Source organism: Ambystoma mexicanum, chromosome 7p (assembly GCF_040938575.1).
Source record: "Ambystoma mexicanum isolate Mex_15411 chromosome 7p, UKY_AmexF1_1, whole genome shotgun sequence".
Lineage (NCBI taxonomy): Eukaryota > Metazoa > Chordata > Amphibia > Caudata > Ambystomatidae > Ambystoma > Ambystoma mexicanum.
Window position 1 is genome coordinate 784,225,631 of NC_090939.1, and position 16,547 is coordinate 784,242,177.

Genomic DNA, 16,547 nt, shown 5'->3' on the forward strand with positions numbered 1-16,547 from the left:
AATAGGTTTGTAGGCAGGGTGCATATGAATTTATGGTAATTTCATTAATTTAGAAAGTGCCTTTCTCTGGTGAGATTGATTTGTGAAGGTGAAGTGTTGGGTGTGTTCTGCTGCTGATATCGTGATGAATTTAGTTGAAAAGGCAGGTTTTTCAAATTTTTTATGAAGATTATGTGAGGTGTCAGAAATGGGAGATGGACACAAGGTTGTTGTATTCTCAAGTGTAGACATTTTAATAATTGGAAATGGGTTGGAACAACGCCTCTCTGACCGTATTCTACAAAGGAACTTCCCTACCTAGAAACTAAAAATAAGGATATGTCTGTGTCAGGATGTCAGCAACTAAAAACCCATACCTGTGTCCAAAACAACCTATCCTGACCCTCACACTTATGAAAAAACATCACAATGTGCAAGGACATGTCTTCAACTTGATGTTAGGAAAAAAGGGTTCAAAACAAAAAAGAGTATGAATGACCCCAACACAAATGTTCCCAAAGGTACAGACCCTTTGATCCAGAGGATGGCCCCCTTTCCCTGCAGTCTTAAACAGAATGGCAAAATGTCTCTGTAGCCAACAGTTCCTTGGTGTCTTCAACAGTCTCACAAAGTTCTTGTTTAACCAAAAAGTTCTGTTTAAGCAAAAGGCTCTGCAACAGTCTTTCTGTAACAATTCTTGTATTTCTACACATTACCTGGTATACTCCCTGCCAGAAATCTTAACACAACTTTCAACTGCCGGGTGTACTCCCCTGCCAGGACTTCTCTTTCGGATTCTCAGATTCCCTGATGTACCATTCTGCCAGGATTCTTAACACAACTTTCAACTGCCTGGTGTACGCACCTGCCAGAACTTCCTCTTGTGTTTCACAGTTTTAGGTTCAACTTTATAGTTCTTAAGAGTACTACAATAGCATATACCATGTGATGCTTGGTATCCTGTTCAAATGAACTTGCTCATACATCTCCCCCACTTTGGCATCTCACACTTCTTTATTTGATTGGGGTTTTGCTTTTATACTTTGTCTTGTCTGCATACAAATATTCTTCTTAAGGCACCTTGCCTTCGTTTGTTGCCTTGGCTGTATTCAACCAAAATGTTGCCTCTGGAATTTGCATTGGCTGCATGCAAACCAACTTTGCTTTTGATTTTTTTTGCATCAAACATTCTTCTTCTTGAGTGTTCAATCTGTACATTGCCTTGATTGCATTCAAACACACCTTGCCTTTGCATATTTAGCTATCTTGTAACTTTCAATCACTTAACAGACACAGTTGTCGGAACGCCCCTGGGTCCCCAGCTGCTTTGGCCAGACTCACCAGTCTTCTCCAGTGTTACCAACATTGCGCCCCTTTGGTATGACTTCTTCCTCTGCTCTCCAGCCTGGAGTGTACGGACACTTCCCCAGCACCAGCACAGCTCTCTGGTCACCGTCTCAGCCCAGGGTGAAGTCTGCTGCCTCGCTCATCGATCATGCCTCCAGGAGTTTCTGCACTGCTCCTGGTATTTCCACAGTCCTTCCTGCTCACACAGCGATCCTCTTCCTTTCCCAACAGCCTCTTCTGCTTTGCCAGCCCAGTCAGTGTGATTGACGTTCAGGATCCCCGAAGTGAATGGAAACGTCAGTTTCAGCACCACCTGCTGCCTCTCTGCTTTCCATAGTGCGGTGGCCATTTTTAAAGATCCCGCTCATTACAGGTTTGAGGAAACAACTAGTTTGCATGATGCAGTTTGCGATCCTGTAACTCTGTAAAAACTCTTTTGTCCTCTTCCTCATCTCAGTACCTGAGTGGTTATGGGATTTGAAGTCCATAACTTCTTTTGGGCTTTTAACTACTGGGTGTTTTTTTCCATGGCTTTCACAAAAAGGTATATCAAGAACAAAGGTGTTATGTGTGAGTCGTGAGTGTTTGAGTGAAAGGTGGAGGCCTGACTAGAATAACAATAGGCCATTAAGAACTTGAGTATCAGAGGGTCTTCCTCATGGGGAATGGGAGAACACTGTGACTCCTCCAATGAAGTCATGACATCTCCCTGGTAGTTGTCTCCTCCTCAAATGCGATCCTCCCTCATAAAAACACACCGAGGGTCCGGATCAAGTAGCGGCTACCGTCCCCTGACCACATTGGATTGATCACAGTTAGCTTTTCTTCTTCTGGACAGATGTGTTTGGATGGGGAGTTTAATAGTTTGGTAGCTTGGAGGGAGAAAGGTGACCCTCCATGCAATTTTCAGCTGACGTTTCAAACTGATGTTAGTGTATTGCTAATGATATTGAGTGTTCTTAATGATGCACAGTGTTAAAACAGACCTGTGATGGATTGCTGCACTTGCCATGGTTGGTGCCTTTAACGATGCATAGCATTTTAATGTGGATCATCTTTATACACAAATGTGCACTAAATTCTTGATGTTAATCGAGTGTTATGTGGTAATTACTGCACACACAGTGTGACATATCCCGAGATGGGAACCCCTTCCCAAGAGGCCAGGGCGGTGGGACCGCTCCCCGATAGTCTGTCTGGGGTTGGTGCTCAGTGGGAGGGTCTCATGGGGTGTGATTCCCCCTCTGGGGAACAGGGAGGACATCTAGGGAGAACATGGTGCAACACCCCTCACCCTCCACTCACTTCCTTTACCTCCCCATAGTCCATGAGGCGTCACCATCTCTCACTTCCACACCGCCCACTTCTCTGTATATATGTGAGGCTGAATACCCAAGAGCCACTGAGACAAGGAAGAGTAGGGATGACTTAAGAGGATCTACTTGACAGGTACTGAAATGAGGAGAAGTTGCCGAGCAATGAAGAGTCCTCCTAAGAACTTGAATGAGCGTTCTAGATGCCATCGCTCATTCATCATAAAGAGAGATGAAGAACTTAGCTTTTTGTCAGACCCTTCCAAGAGGATCTGCAAGTCTGGAGGACGTCCAGCGTGGAAGAGAGAGGCTGCTGCTGACCAGGGACACATGCAAAGGAGCAGAGGCAACCCTATCTGGTCCAGTGCATGCATGGGAAGAACACGGACCAGAAGATCAGAGATCTGGGTGGAAGCAGTAATCTGACCACACAGTCATAGCAAGATGTGCAACCTGCCTAGACAGAATCACTGCAGAGCCACTGCAGACAATGTGGAAGCAGCACAAGAACATGAGAAGCGAAACATGTCAGAGAAGCATGCGACTGGTGTAGAAGGACCAGCAGAGTCCCAGAAGGTTCATGGGCTGATTGAGCAAAGGGGCAAGAAAAACTTCAGACTCAGGGTCTGGGACCCATATATACCCAAGGGGAATATCTTATGAAATTGGCCATATGATAGTACCTGGCAGGAGAGTTAACCAGGTATGTCAGGACCAAAATACAGAGGAGAAAACAGGGTTGGGGCCAGCCATGTTCTTCATTGGAGTGCCTGGCAGGCGAGTGAACCAGGTTGGCCCAGATGAAGTCCTGATGAAACTCGGGTCTTGGAACCACACCAACAAGTTTATATATGAGAAAGGCCAAGGTAAGGCAGACAGTCCCCCTGGCATTGTGAACTGTGATTAAAAGCGTGAGAAAATCCAGGGGAAGAGAGACATCCCCACTACATTGTGAATTGTAAAAGTAGAGACAAGAAAGACCAGGGGAAGGGAGTCATTAACCCTGGTGTTGTGAATCGTGAAACTAAAGCCAAGAAAGGCCTGGGTAAGGGTGCCATTCCCCCTGGTGTTATGAACTGTGAAACTAAAGCCAAGAAAGGTCTGGGGAACGGATTCATTACCCCTGGTGTTGTGAACTATAAAGGTAAAAGCCAAGAGAGTGTGAGAACAAAACCACAGAAGGCTAGGGTAAAAGAGCCATTCCACTGGCATTGTGAATTCATGAAACCAAGTGAAAAGAGAGACCAGCGGAAGGGAGTCATTCCCCCTGTTTTTTTGTGGGAGAAAACACTGAAACCCAGTCACCAGGAGAAGGGAGACATTCTCCTGGTAATTGAGTTTACAAGAAGGATCAAACCAGTGATCCAGGTAGTCATTCCCCCTGGAGGGAAACAAGAACGACCTTTTGATGCAAAGCCACAAATCCTTTGTTTGGAAGTATTGAAGTCAGGGGAATGGAGACATTCCCCCTACATTGTGAATTGAAAAAGTAGAGACAAGAAAGACCAGGGGAAGGGAGTCATTAACCCTGGTGTTATTAACTGTGAAACTAACGCCAAGAAAGGTCAGGGAAGGGATTCATTCCCCTTGGTGTTGTGAACTGTGAAAGTAAAAGCCAAGAGAGTATGAGAACAACGCCACGGAAGGCCAGGGGAAGGGAACCATTCCCCTAGTTTTGTGTGGGGGAAAACACTGAGAGCCAGGCACCAGGAGAAGGGAGTCATTCTCCTGGTAATTAAGTTTACAAGAAAGATCAAACCAGTGATCCATGTAGTCATTCGCCCTGGAGAGAAAAAAGAATGAACTTTTGATGCCAAGCTGGCAATCCTTTGTTTGGAAGTATTGAAGTCAGGGAAAGGGAGACATTCCCCGTTGAGAGACGTGCAAACAGATTTGTGCCATCCAGTCCAGAAAGAGGGAGCCCTTCTCCTGCACCAAGAACATTGGTACAGCTTTATTTTAGCTATAAGTGTAAGGGATAGAGATAGGGACGTCTGACACATGGCAGTGGACTCTTTTTAGTTGCAAGGACATCCTGACAGATCCATTAGCACTTTTTGTTGAGGCTTGGAAGGTCCTCATAGAAATAGGGAAAGTTAGGCTTTCTCTTAATTTTGATCTTAAATACAAGTCCAAAAGGAATCACTATGCCACCTGTTCGTCAGTCCCCTCCTTCTTCACCCTTACAACAGATGCATTTGAAATATGTATATTTTATGCACTGAAAATTCATACTTTAAAAAAAGTGCATGCATTATTTTCCATTTGTGAATTGAAATGACTATTTAGCACCATCTCACAAATCAGTGGAAGTTAACGTTCACTTTGTCACCTGTGTACTCTTTTTTTATGTTGGTTCATAAACTTATAACTAGGCAGAATGTGCTAAATTACTCATGCAATAGCTACTGCATGCTGCCAGGGTAACCAGCGGTGTTAACTGCATGCTTTTAGCACCTGCCCAAATTACAATCAGTCGATAATTCATTGTCTGCTGTACTACCATTGATGCATGCAGTACATGTTGCCCCAACTCAGTGGTCGAAGTGAGCGGGAGCGGTCGGGAGCAGTGCTCCTCTACTTTTTTTATTACATTTTAAAGCTCCTATACTTTTATTTTAAAAAGAAACCATTCCAGAATGGTTTCGTTTTAAAATAATAGATGAGGAAGCAGTTGAAACTTGCACTTTCAGTGCACTGCACTGAACTTTCCCTTAAACAGCAGGTGCAAGTGTTTTGGGGTGTGTGGGAGGGGATGTGGTGATGAGGTTTGTGGGGAGTGGGTGCAGGCCAGCATGGAACATAATTCCACTACTTCTTTTCGTACACCTCGAGCACTGCCCCAACTGTGCATTGAAATGAAGCCCTAAGTATTAATTGTTGTGCAACATGTTGCATTCATTCAAAAATTCCAGCTGTGTCATTGACATACTCATGTTGCTCGTTGTACCTGTGTGACATATTAAATAAAGTTTTTTTTAAAACTAAAAAAAAATGCCAGCCGCAGAAATGCCTTCAAACAGTAGAAACTCAATATGTCAGGGCAACTGTATGACTTGCCACTGTATAAATACAATACATCAACGCATATCAGTCATGCATTGGGTTTTGAATGGAATTTAGAAGGGAGAACATTACATGAATGCATTCCCTATTGATAACGCATATGCCAACCCTTTCTACTAAATATGCTTAGAGATTGAGTTTACAATTCACACATACATCACACATTTAATTACATTGAATGTAGTACATTGAATGATAGAAAGATGGTTCTTTAGAGATTGTTTTATTGGGGCGGCGGCGAATAATTTAAGTCATAAACATGTTTGTTAATACTGAGAGATAGTTTCAATATTCGATCAATTGGGAAACACGTGAACACTAAAAATCGGAAAAACAATGCATACATGAATGATAAAGAAAAATGAAACATCTGTCACTTTATGATGGAATGCAGATCTAGACTTATAATACATCACTTATGTGTTATTGCATACACTATGGATATATAAATACGCATTAGCTATCATAGAACCTCTTGAATACATTGCTTAACACTGACTCCACATAATCATCATCCCACCCAATTAGATTCAGCAATGCATCAGCGTCATCTTTTGGATATATATTGCTATTTGCCAGAGAGGACAGCAAAGCAGCCCAGGCCCTATTGAGCACGCTTTGTATGCTGGCTCTGTCCAGTTTATATTTAAAAATACAATCTCAATTGAGGGTTGCATTAGGTTTCCAGGATCCTGGAAGAGGCAGGCCCCTTGCTGAGGATATTATTCTATTTTGCAATGGCGGCTAAAGGTGTTTGAGCACACATTTTAGAACCCTTCAAGAAGAAATGCAATGGTTTTAAGAGATGCATGAAAATCATTAATCTGCAACACTAGACATAATGGGGTCTGAATCACAAAGAGAGTTCTGACTAGCAATTCTGACGTCTGCCTCAGAGTCGATGCAACCTACTCCAGCCCAAGTAATACCTAATTCACAAAATATGCCTGTGGTTCAGGTGTACATCTTGTCATATCATTAGACAATTGTCCATAACGGTACCCCAAACATGCAAACATACAAAGTCGTAAATCCACGTGTAAGCTGGACAAGAGGCCATTTTCGGGGGCATGTCTGGGGTCTGTGAGCATGTCTACATGCATAATTGGTACAGGTAAGGTATAACTTGAGGTGTATTTACAAAAGTCAAACTTTTGAACACACTTAAGTTACACTTGGAGTTTGGAAGTGTGGGTGGGCAGGTGCAAAAGCATAAAGGCGTGCCTGTAAATGCTATTCACATAAACTCTCTGCATAGTTACACTACGCCACAACACCTCTGACAGCAGAATGCAGAACAGACCTACAACAAATTAGGGTAGGCTGAGCACATAGTGAGTCTCTAGCATTGACGCTACCCCTACTCCTCTCAGCACCCACCCACCTGCCTGACTGCATGGGTTGCTTCTCTACCAGAGCCTGGCCAGCCCTGCTAAGCTTTTATTTTGGCCAAATGCACACACGCATCATGATCGTGCAGCATGAACTCCAAAACTCTGTACTTCAGTCCACCAAGGGCGTTCCCACTAACAGCGCATTGAGATTATAATAATGGTACAATTGACGCTATACAAATGACAAGTACAAAACAATACAAATGCATGGAAGGCATGCACGATGAAGGAACATGTGGTGAAAAATGTTTCAGGATGGAAGAAATCATTAATTGAAAATCTCTAATGAAATTGCATAGTTTTTCAATGTCTTACATAACGTAAGCATAGACTGGTAACATTAGGGATGTCAGACCACCATTTAGGGACATATGTAGCTGTTTTAGTGATCCTGTGTACCGTAAGCTACACCTGACTTCTCTGTGACCACTTTATCGGTGCAAAGTTATATCCAGACATAGATAATGTATGCATGACAGACCTCCTATGATAGGAACTCTTTGTGAAATGTCGAAAAAGCAGTATTATGTCGGTTAAAAGAACCATCACGTTATACTACAGTGCATATATTCCATGTGTATGCAGCTTGGTAGTACACATAGTATGAACTTTACTATGAAATAACTCCTAGCAATCGCATATTCTTGGATTCTTTGCAAAATGCCCAACTCTTAGATGTGCTCACATATAATTAGATCGTCATCATAGCAGTGCATGATTTTGCATTTATGTAGCAAAATAGCCTTTAGCCAATTTACTGTAATGATCAGATGAAAACAGGAACTGTGTCTAGTTTGTAAATATTTTGCTCCCTAAGCAGGAACTATTATTCATATGAATTCTTGGCGGCAAGTAATCCACTTTGACTGATAATTAAGTGATGTTAAAAGTAAGCAAAACTATGTGGACACCTGGTTAGTAGAAACATCATATTTGATCTGGACGATTAAAGAAGTACAACTTCTTTTGAAAAATTGGGCAAGAAGCTAATGTTCACTATTTTTTTAAATCTGCAAAACTGGACATATAGAAATGTGAAAGCAGAGTAAAATAGCTGTTAGTATATAATACATTGCAGATTTATACTCCTTTGTTAGCCGTTACTGTTCAGTATACATTTAGTTAGCACAATGAGATTGTTAATGAGCTGCTCTCAGTCACTCAGAATGCTTAGTGTGCGGTCAATAACTACTGGTACTGACTGCGTTCTGAACATCCTGTCTTCAAAAGCAGAAAAAGAAGCAACAATGCAATTAACAGGCAAGATTTCGCTCAACAAGACGCTTCCTCCCCGAGAGCACCTTTTCTTTGCTGTGACCTCCTGAAACACATGAAAAAGGAATCTAAAACATGGGAAAACGTTTGGCTGCTGAATAATTTTTTTTAATGAAGTGGTGTAAATATTTCCCCCAAATATGCCTAGAGACCAAGCATAGGGAGGATGCCTGAATCAATAGATGCCCAGTAAAAAGTGCTATGCCTGCCACCCTGGATCCCCCAGCGCCTCGCAAGCACACAGAATCACTTGTGTGCGTGCAAGGCACTGGTTGCCCAGGCATGGCATTTTTTACTGGGCATCTACCATAGATGCACAGTAGAAAATGCCATACCTTCCCTATGGGTCAGCCAGCACCGCACACAAAGCGATAAGCAGTTTTGAGTGCATGCGAGGTACTGGGCTGCTCAGAGGGCAGGCATTAGATTGCATGCGTGGCACTGGGAATACCAGGGGACTGCCGTGGCATTCTTGACTGGGCATACCCATTACAAAATGCCATGCCAGCACCCTGGGACCCAGAGTGCCTGACACGCACACAATCAATTGTGTGCATGCCAGGCTCTGCAGTGTCAAGGGGGCAGGCATGTTTCTCTTTACTAGGCATCTATGCCCAGTAAAAAAGAAAAATGTCATGCCTGCCCCTTGGGTCCGCCAGCGCCTCACACAGAGATACACTTACTATGCATGTATGCAATTTGCTAGGTGGCCAAAGGGGCAGGCATGTGATTTTTTTACTAGGTATTTATTGTAGATGCCCCATACAAAAATACCATGTCTGTCTCCTGGGCGCCCCCTGCACCTCACACATTCACACAATCAATGTGATTATGCGTGTATGCAAAGTGCTCCGGGGCAGGAATAGCATTTTTTACTAGACATCTATCAGAAATACCATGCCTGTTCTCTAGGCCCCAAAGTGCCTCAGCTGATTTTGGCCCGTGGGGAGTGTGGTTGTGCAACAACGCCATTTTTATAATGCTGCTGTTGTACAACCCCTTTCAAAGCCCACGAACCAATTTTTGGGAAAAAGAAACAAAAGGAGAAGAACGGGGAGGCCATTAAACAGCGGTGTAGGGTGGCTTTTCTGAAAGCTTTTTTGAAAGCATTCATCATCCGGATGCAAAGCAAAGGACAACAAATGGATTACTCACCGAACAGACCGACTTAACACGATGAACTCTAGCACACGGACGCTTATGATAACTGTGAAAGCTAACTCAACAGACGAAATACAGCTGAATAGAAGTGAAAAAGAGAAAAAAAGAAAAATAGAAAAAAAATGTATTGGAGGAAGCCATGCACATGAAAGTTTGCTACTGGGCCCACTGGTAGAAAATGGAGTAAGACATGGACGCAATTAAAAGAGCTACACAGAAAACGACATACTGATGCACTAAGACAGGACACAAGAAAAGGCATCTCATAGTATAGCTAGGACTACATGCACTTTAAGTTTGCTTAAAAAGAGTGGAAATGAAAAATAGTGCACCCCTGATGAAATTCCAGGCTAATTGTTCTTAATTGTGAGCGTTGAGAAGTGAAACATTTTGGGTAGTAAATGTAGAAATGGAGTGACTGTTAACATTTCCCTGCGCCCTGATGCCTGCGGGCTATCGGCGCATTTTAAACAAACACATACATACATACATACATACATTTGAAGTAGTATGCGAGGTAAGAGTTTTAATGAAAAGAGGAAGTGGTAGTAGATTTCTAAGCTACCATTTGCTAAACACGATTGTTTGTCTTTCCACAAGAATTGTTCTATAATGACTGTTTTTTAAGATTGTCATAATTATGTACCAAATTATGATGAATTAAAAACTTTTTTGTGTGTCCAAAAGTTAGTATATGAAGGTTTAATGACAAATAGATACACTTATTCAGATGCAGTAAAAGTCTGAAGCCAGATACTTACCCATCTACCTGGTGGGTAGGTAGATAGGTAAGGAATACTAGTGTCTCTTGTTGATAGGCTATATAGGGGAATTATTCCTATAGGTTCCTATAGGTTGTAAAACCTTCCTCTGGTCTCTTTTACATATTATTGGTACAACCCCTTTCCCCACTTGCAAAATCGGCTCTCCAGGCCCAGCAAAAACTTACGTGCAGAGCACTTATTCACATGATAGTCACACGCAGCATGAGCTAGCTCATTCACACATGTACCCATCATCATACACTCACTCATTACACAAAACACAAGCATATACACATCCATGCTCATATTTAAATTGACTTACCTTCTGTTTCCTCCCAGAACTCCAGCTCCCACGTAGCATGAACCGGAAGCAGGAGGTAAGCATTTCCTGGCTCCTGCACATGCACACCGGACCCAGGGCATTGGTGAAAAAGTGCCCCGCTCCATGGGTATGTACAGGGAGGTGCAGGAGTGCCCCCTTGCAGATAGAAATATGTAGTTCCCCAGCCAGTATTCCTAATGGGCTATGCAAGACTGGGAAAGGAAAACACCCCTGGCCTTACATGGCTTGTTAAGCATGCGTGGCTGGGGAACGGAAGTGTCAAAGGGAAAGCGTATTACCTTTTGACAGTTCAACCCAGCACAGACGTGCTCTCCCTCAGGTGCAAAAATCAGCTGAGGGAGCGCTCAGTGTTAACACTTAACAGGCTCCTCCATAATGGTCGAGGGTGCCGGTGGGTTGCCACCCCCTCAGCCACTTGGACCAGCCACCACTGTACACTTTCTTATAGAGAAATCATTTACTTTTACATGACACCAAATGCATGTCCATGTTAAACCTGTTTCATTTCAATCAAGTTTGTAATGAATATACTTAATATAAGAGGACAACCATGTTATTGCAATACTACAAAATAAAACCACATTTAATGCACTAACTCAGTTGCCTATTTTCTTACTATTATAAAGTACATTTTTTTACTGCACCACCAAAACTGCAACACATGCATTGCTACCACCATTATGTGCTAAATGCCTCATGGGTCTTGGGAGGAGTCAATATCACTTGGGATAATGACCCTTCCCCCAATTTATGGCACTTCGGCTTCGCCTTACGTCATAGCTTGGTGGCACATCAATATCCCGCAATAATGACCCCTTCCTTGGCTACATTAATATTTTGGAGTGTTTTCCATACTTGTATTCATTCACTTAGTCACTAGCACTTTAGCATTATATCAGTAAAACTATAAACCAGAGCTGTGATTCAGAAAAGCAATCTGTGAGTATTGTAAGCAGTAAGAATAGGCGTACTCACTCAACTGTGAAAGTGTTTGATTGTCTGAAGGGTGCATTTTTAGGGCAATGTCGTCACCTCGCCGGCCATTTTCACAGCAACACTATCACTGGATACGAGTGGCTTTACACTGTCCCTTATACTACTATCTGATGGACCGCAATTTCTGTGGGAGCTAGGAACCACCTCTCTCTTCTCAAACCTGCCAATCATACTCACAACTACTTTAGCCATATGTCATTTATGCCATATGCCTTTAAGCTCACTTATCAAAATAGGTTGCCAATGTGAGGAATATTTTACTTAGATTGGGAAATTACATTATTGGTTGATGTGGTTATCCCCAGAAATCGTTTGATGAATTGGTTTCCTACCCTGACTAATTCCGAGATTCCATGGAGGCCCATATTTTACAGCGACAGGTAGCCCATGCCCTTGATTTTGCATTATATGTAGTAATTGCTGCCCTAGGCAATGAATAACTCAAACCTTTATAAAAGGATAAAATCTCACCTTCAGTTTGCTTAGTGACATCACACACTTCGCTTCCCAAAATAATTTCACAAAAAGCAATATTGTTTTTCAACAGTGAAACTGTGCAACATGGATTTGAGCTATATTAGGTTAATCAATTTCAATCTGCAGAAGAACACTGTGAACTTCTGAGTACCCCGTTTATTATTATTTTACTTATATCCTTGTGTTGTTATGTCTGAAAACGAATGAGAACTTACTGGATAGGTTCTGTTGTGGCATAAACTAGTGATAATGGCACTTTGATGCATTGTCAGCATGTGTACCGCCACACCACTTTCTCTGGAATTAATGTTGGGGAGAGGGACACATTAGCAAGAAGAGAGCCACCAGGTGGAGTAAGGTCACGGTTTCTGATGGTCTGTGTTGGGTATGGGATCAAGATGACAAGGGACACAATGCGATAGGCAAAGTGCAAAATAGTCAAATAGTCATAGTGGGTTAGCAGTTGTGTTAACTGTTAACCAACTAAGCAGTACCACTGGCAGGACTTCAGGTAGCTGCATGGTGAAAACATGTGTTGGCAATGTGATATCGTGCCAGTAACACTGACATTTATATAAAAAAATACACTTATAATACAAATAAATATAAAATACATCCACAACATAATGAATCAACATCTATGCGTCTTTACGCCAGCAATACACAAAAACATGAGTTACTCCGCAAAATGTATTAATTGGCATAGGAATACATGGAGATCCAAAGGCAACACAACACAGGAATCTCCTATGCCACATTAAATCAAATTTAAATCAAATTTGTTACAGTGGCGATAAGACAATTCAGTAATTAAATGCAACATTATTAATTTTTTCATTTTCAGTTAGTAAAAGGTACATACATTACATAAATGGTATCAGATACATTTGATAACATTTATGTATGTGGTGTCACATTAAATGGTGTCCGGTCAAATGGTCGACAGACAAATGGTCGACAGGACAATTGGTCGACACAATTTGGTCGACAGGTCAAATGGTCGAATTTTTTTTATTTATATATATATTTTTCAGGTTTTCGTTTAGGGAAAAAAAATTCTGAAAAAACAAAAAAAAATTCGACCAGTTGACCTGTCGACCTTTTGGTGTCGACCAATTGTCCTGTCGACCATTTATTTTCGACCAAATGACCTAGAACCACATTAAATCACATGTGTTACAGTGCCAATGAGACAATTCAGTAATTAATTGCAAAAGTATTTATTTTTTCATTGTTTCATTTTTACTTAGTAAAGGGAAATACATCAGATACATGGTATACAATACATTTATGACAGACTATTTATGTAATGTATGTCCTTTTTACTAATTAAAAATTAGAAAAGGAAAAAATAAATACTTTTGTAATTACTGAATTGTCTTATTGACACTGTAGCAAATTTGATTTAATGTGGCATAGGAGATTCCTGTTTTGTGTTGTCATTGCGCCAGCAAGCCGCATGTGCCACAACTAAACTTACATTTGCTGATGTCTAAGTTGAGTTTCCGGGGGAGCCATTATGAAGTCAGTGGACTTCTCATGGCTTTCGAATCTAGCAGACAAGCCAATCATCAAATGTCCGCCGCTCAGTCATACACCTGCAAATACCTGATGATAATGTTACATTAAACTTGTGGCCACATGAAGCAGACCTATCGAAAATAAATGACACCTACATAAGAAATTGCTTTGAGGTACTGATATCATTGGGTTTGCATTGTACACATTCTGCATGTCTTTCCGACTTTCTAGGGAGCACGTTGGTTCAATGAAGTCTAAACCAATAATCCCATATCTGAGAAACTATGTATTAACGAAAGTGAAAGTAACATAAAACAGCTGTCACTTAGGAATACAGTGCAAATCTTCAAGAGTCAAGGAAAATAAATTGAAAGGTATTCAGCGAATACATGAACCTCAGACCAGTATATGGCTTTGTAAACCATGTTCTTTGCCAAGAAAAGCATTCAGCCATGTTGTAGATGTTTTCCTTGTGATGGTAGAATGTGAACCACTCTGCATCACCTTCTTTAGACACATTTACACTGACTATTCTTTGCAAATAATACATGTTGGAAAACATTTCATGATGGCATTAGACTGAAGCCTCCATACCTGTGCCTGAAGGGGGAGGTCAGGCACAGGGGTGTCCCTTGTCAGGTTTCAGGTGATATAGGGGAGTCCGACCTCGAGCAGGGACAGTGCCCATATCATCATGGTCCGTGGAGCACTTTAGCTTGCAGGGGGGTACGTCTGAGAGGGGGCAGGAAAGCACTGTGATACGCAACCTATGCAACAGTCCATAGAAGCAGGGTACAACAACGAAGGGTTGCTACTTTCCGACCAAAGCAATGCAAAAGCAAGCATGTTCCGAGTAGCTTTACACGTCTGCTTCCTGTGACACTTGTTCCATAGCCCTCTTCAGTGCTAGGGACAGCAATGAGGGCGTGTCCTCACAGGATGAACCACTTGCTTGTCAGACACAGTGACACGATCTGCCTTCAGGACCCACCTGCTTAGCCTTCCCAAGCACTCCTGCCTTCCCTGCATACTGCATCAGTGGTACCATATGGATCTTGTCAGATAATAGACAGGATATTTGCCAAGAGAGTAGCAAAAGGCCAGGTAGGTTGATTGCTCTCAGAACCAGAAGGATAGACCCTAAATATTGCGCAATTGGAACTCCAAGTGTAAAGGAGGGTCACGATGAGTGACAAGTTGAAAATGGTGGTGAAACATTACTTGAAGTGAAAACAGCTAATTACAATAGACAAAATGTTGGCCTACATGTTTGTGATTTGCATAAATAAGGTGCTGGGACACTGCCATATAATTCTCAGTTGTTACAATGTATTCATAACCTTCCACCCAGCACATTTTAGATTTTAGTTTGACTCCCTCTGTCAGAGGGGATACACTCAGACATGAGTTGCCTTTCTCTCCAAACCCTAGGGAACCAAGCTGCACCTCGCTGTTGTCTAGGGCTGCTTGCATTTCCATGCAGAGAGGACGTGGCCTACCAGTGTTCTAGATACCATTTTTTAGAATTCCTCTTGCTAAGATATAGAATGAGATAGTGTTTTTGCAGTGATTTTTATGTGGAAAAGAAATGTTTATTTAAACAGAAAAAAACTGGGGTTGCTTGCGAGGGGACCTGACCTAGCAGTTTAGTCTGGATGGCTCCATTTGGTGACAAGACCAAGACTAATTTGCATATTGCTAGTTCCCTTCAGCAATGGCACAGATGGGCTAAAAAGAATGGCATGGGCGGATGCCCTGAGTGATGCCAATTGTTAAGATTGATCCATAATCTTTCACCTGTCACATGTTTTGCTTTAAGCTTGCTCCCTAAATGAGAGAGGGTATGTCCAGACATGGGTCCCATGCCTGCTGCACGATTCCTAGTAATTTCATCGAAACTGAAGCATCGAAATGCCACACCATCGAAAGCAAAGCATTGTTTACCAATGCATCGATAGGCTATCTATTACATGTAAACGTTTTTTTCCATCGAAACCAGTCCATCGAAAATGTAAATGGACTGGTTTCAATGGAAATGCACTTTTACATGTAAAAGATAGCATTTCAATGCATTTTTTGTAACATTGAAACGTCATGTGGAGCTATCCGGTGCTGAAACGTTGGCACTGGCCAGCTCCTTGTAATGTTTTAATGATTTATTAGTATATTGGGGGTTCCCCCAGGCCCCACCAACCCCTATTCCCACCCCCCAACCCTAACCCTAACCCTAATGTAGCCCTTAATCTAACCCTAGCCCCAACCCTAACCCTTACCCTAATGTAACCCTTACTCTAACCCTAACCCCACTTTCGATTATACCATCAAATTATAGTCAATGGAAAGGCATTTCGATGGAAATGCTTTTCGATGCTTATAATTTGATGGTATAGCATTTGATGGAAAGGGTTTAGATGAATTGACTAGATACCCTGCTGCACCATAGGGAACCAAAATGCTCCTCATTAATAAGGCCCAAGCAGGCAGAAACATGTCTCGGGTTGCTTGTGTTTCTCTGCAGAGGGGATGCGGCCTAGCAGTTCAGACTGGACTGACCCCATTGGTGGCAGGGTCAAGAATAATTTGTATAAGGTTGGTCCCCTTCAGCAATGGTGCATATGGGCTAAACATGTTGGTTTTGAATTGTTCCTAATAAAATGCTTGTGGTTAAACTTGATGAATAACTTGTCACAATCACATTCTTTTATTATAGGTCGTCTCTCTAAGTCTGAGAGGGGATGAATGGCTCCCTTGCCCTTTGTGCTATAGGCAACCAAGCTGCACCACTGATGAGGCCCAACAAGTCCAAAACATGTCCAGGGCAGCTTTGCATGCCCTCACTGGTTGGGCTGAGCTGCTCCTATTGGTAGCAGGTCCTTGGCTGGTTTGCATATGGCTGGGCCCGAGCTAAAGA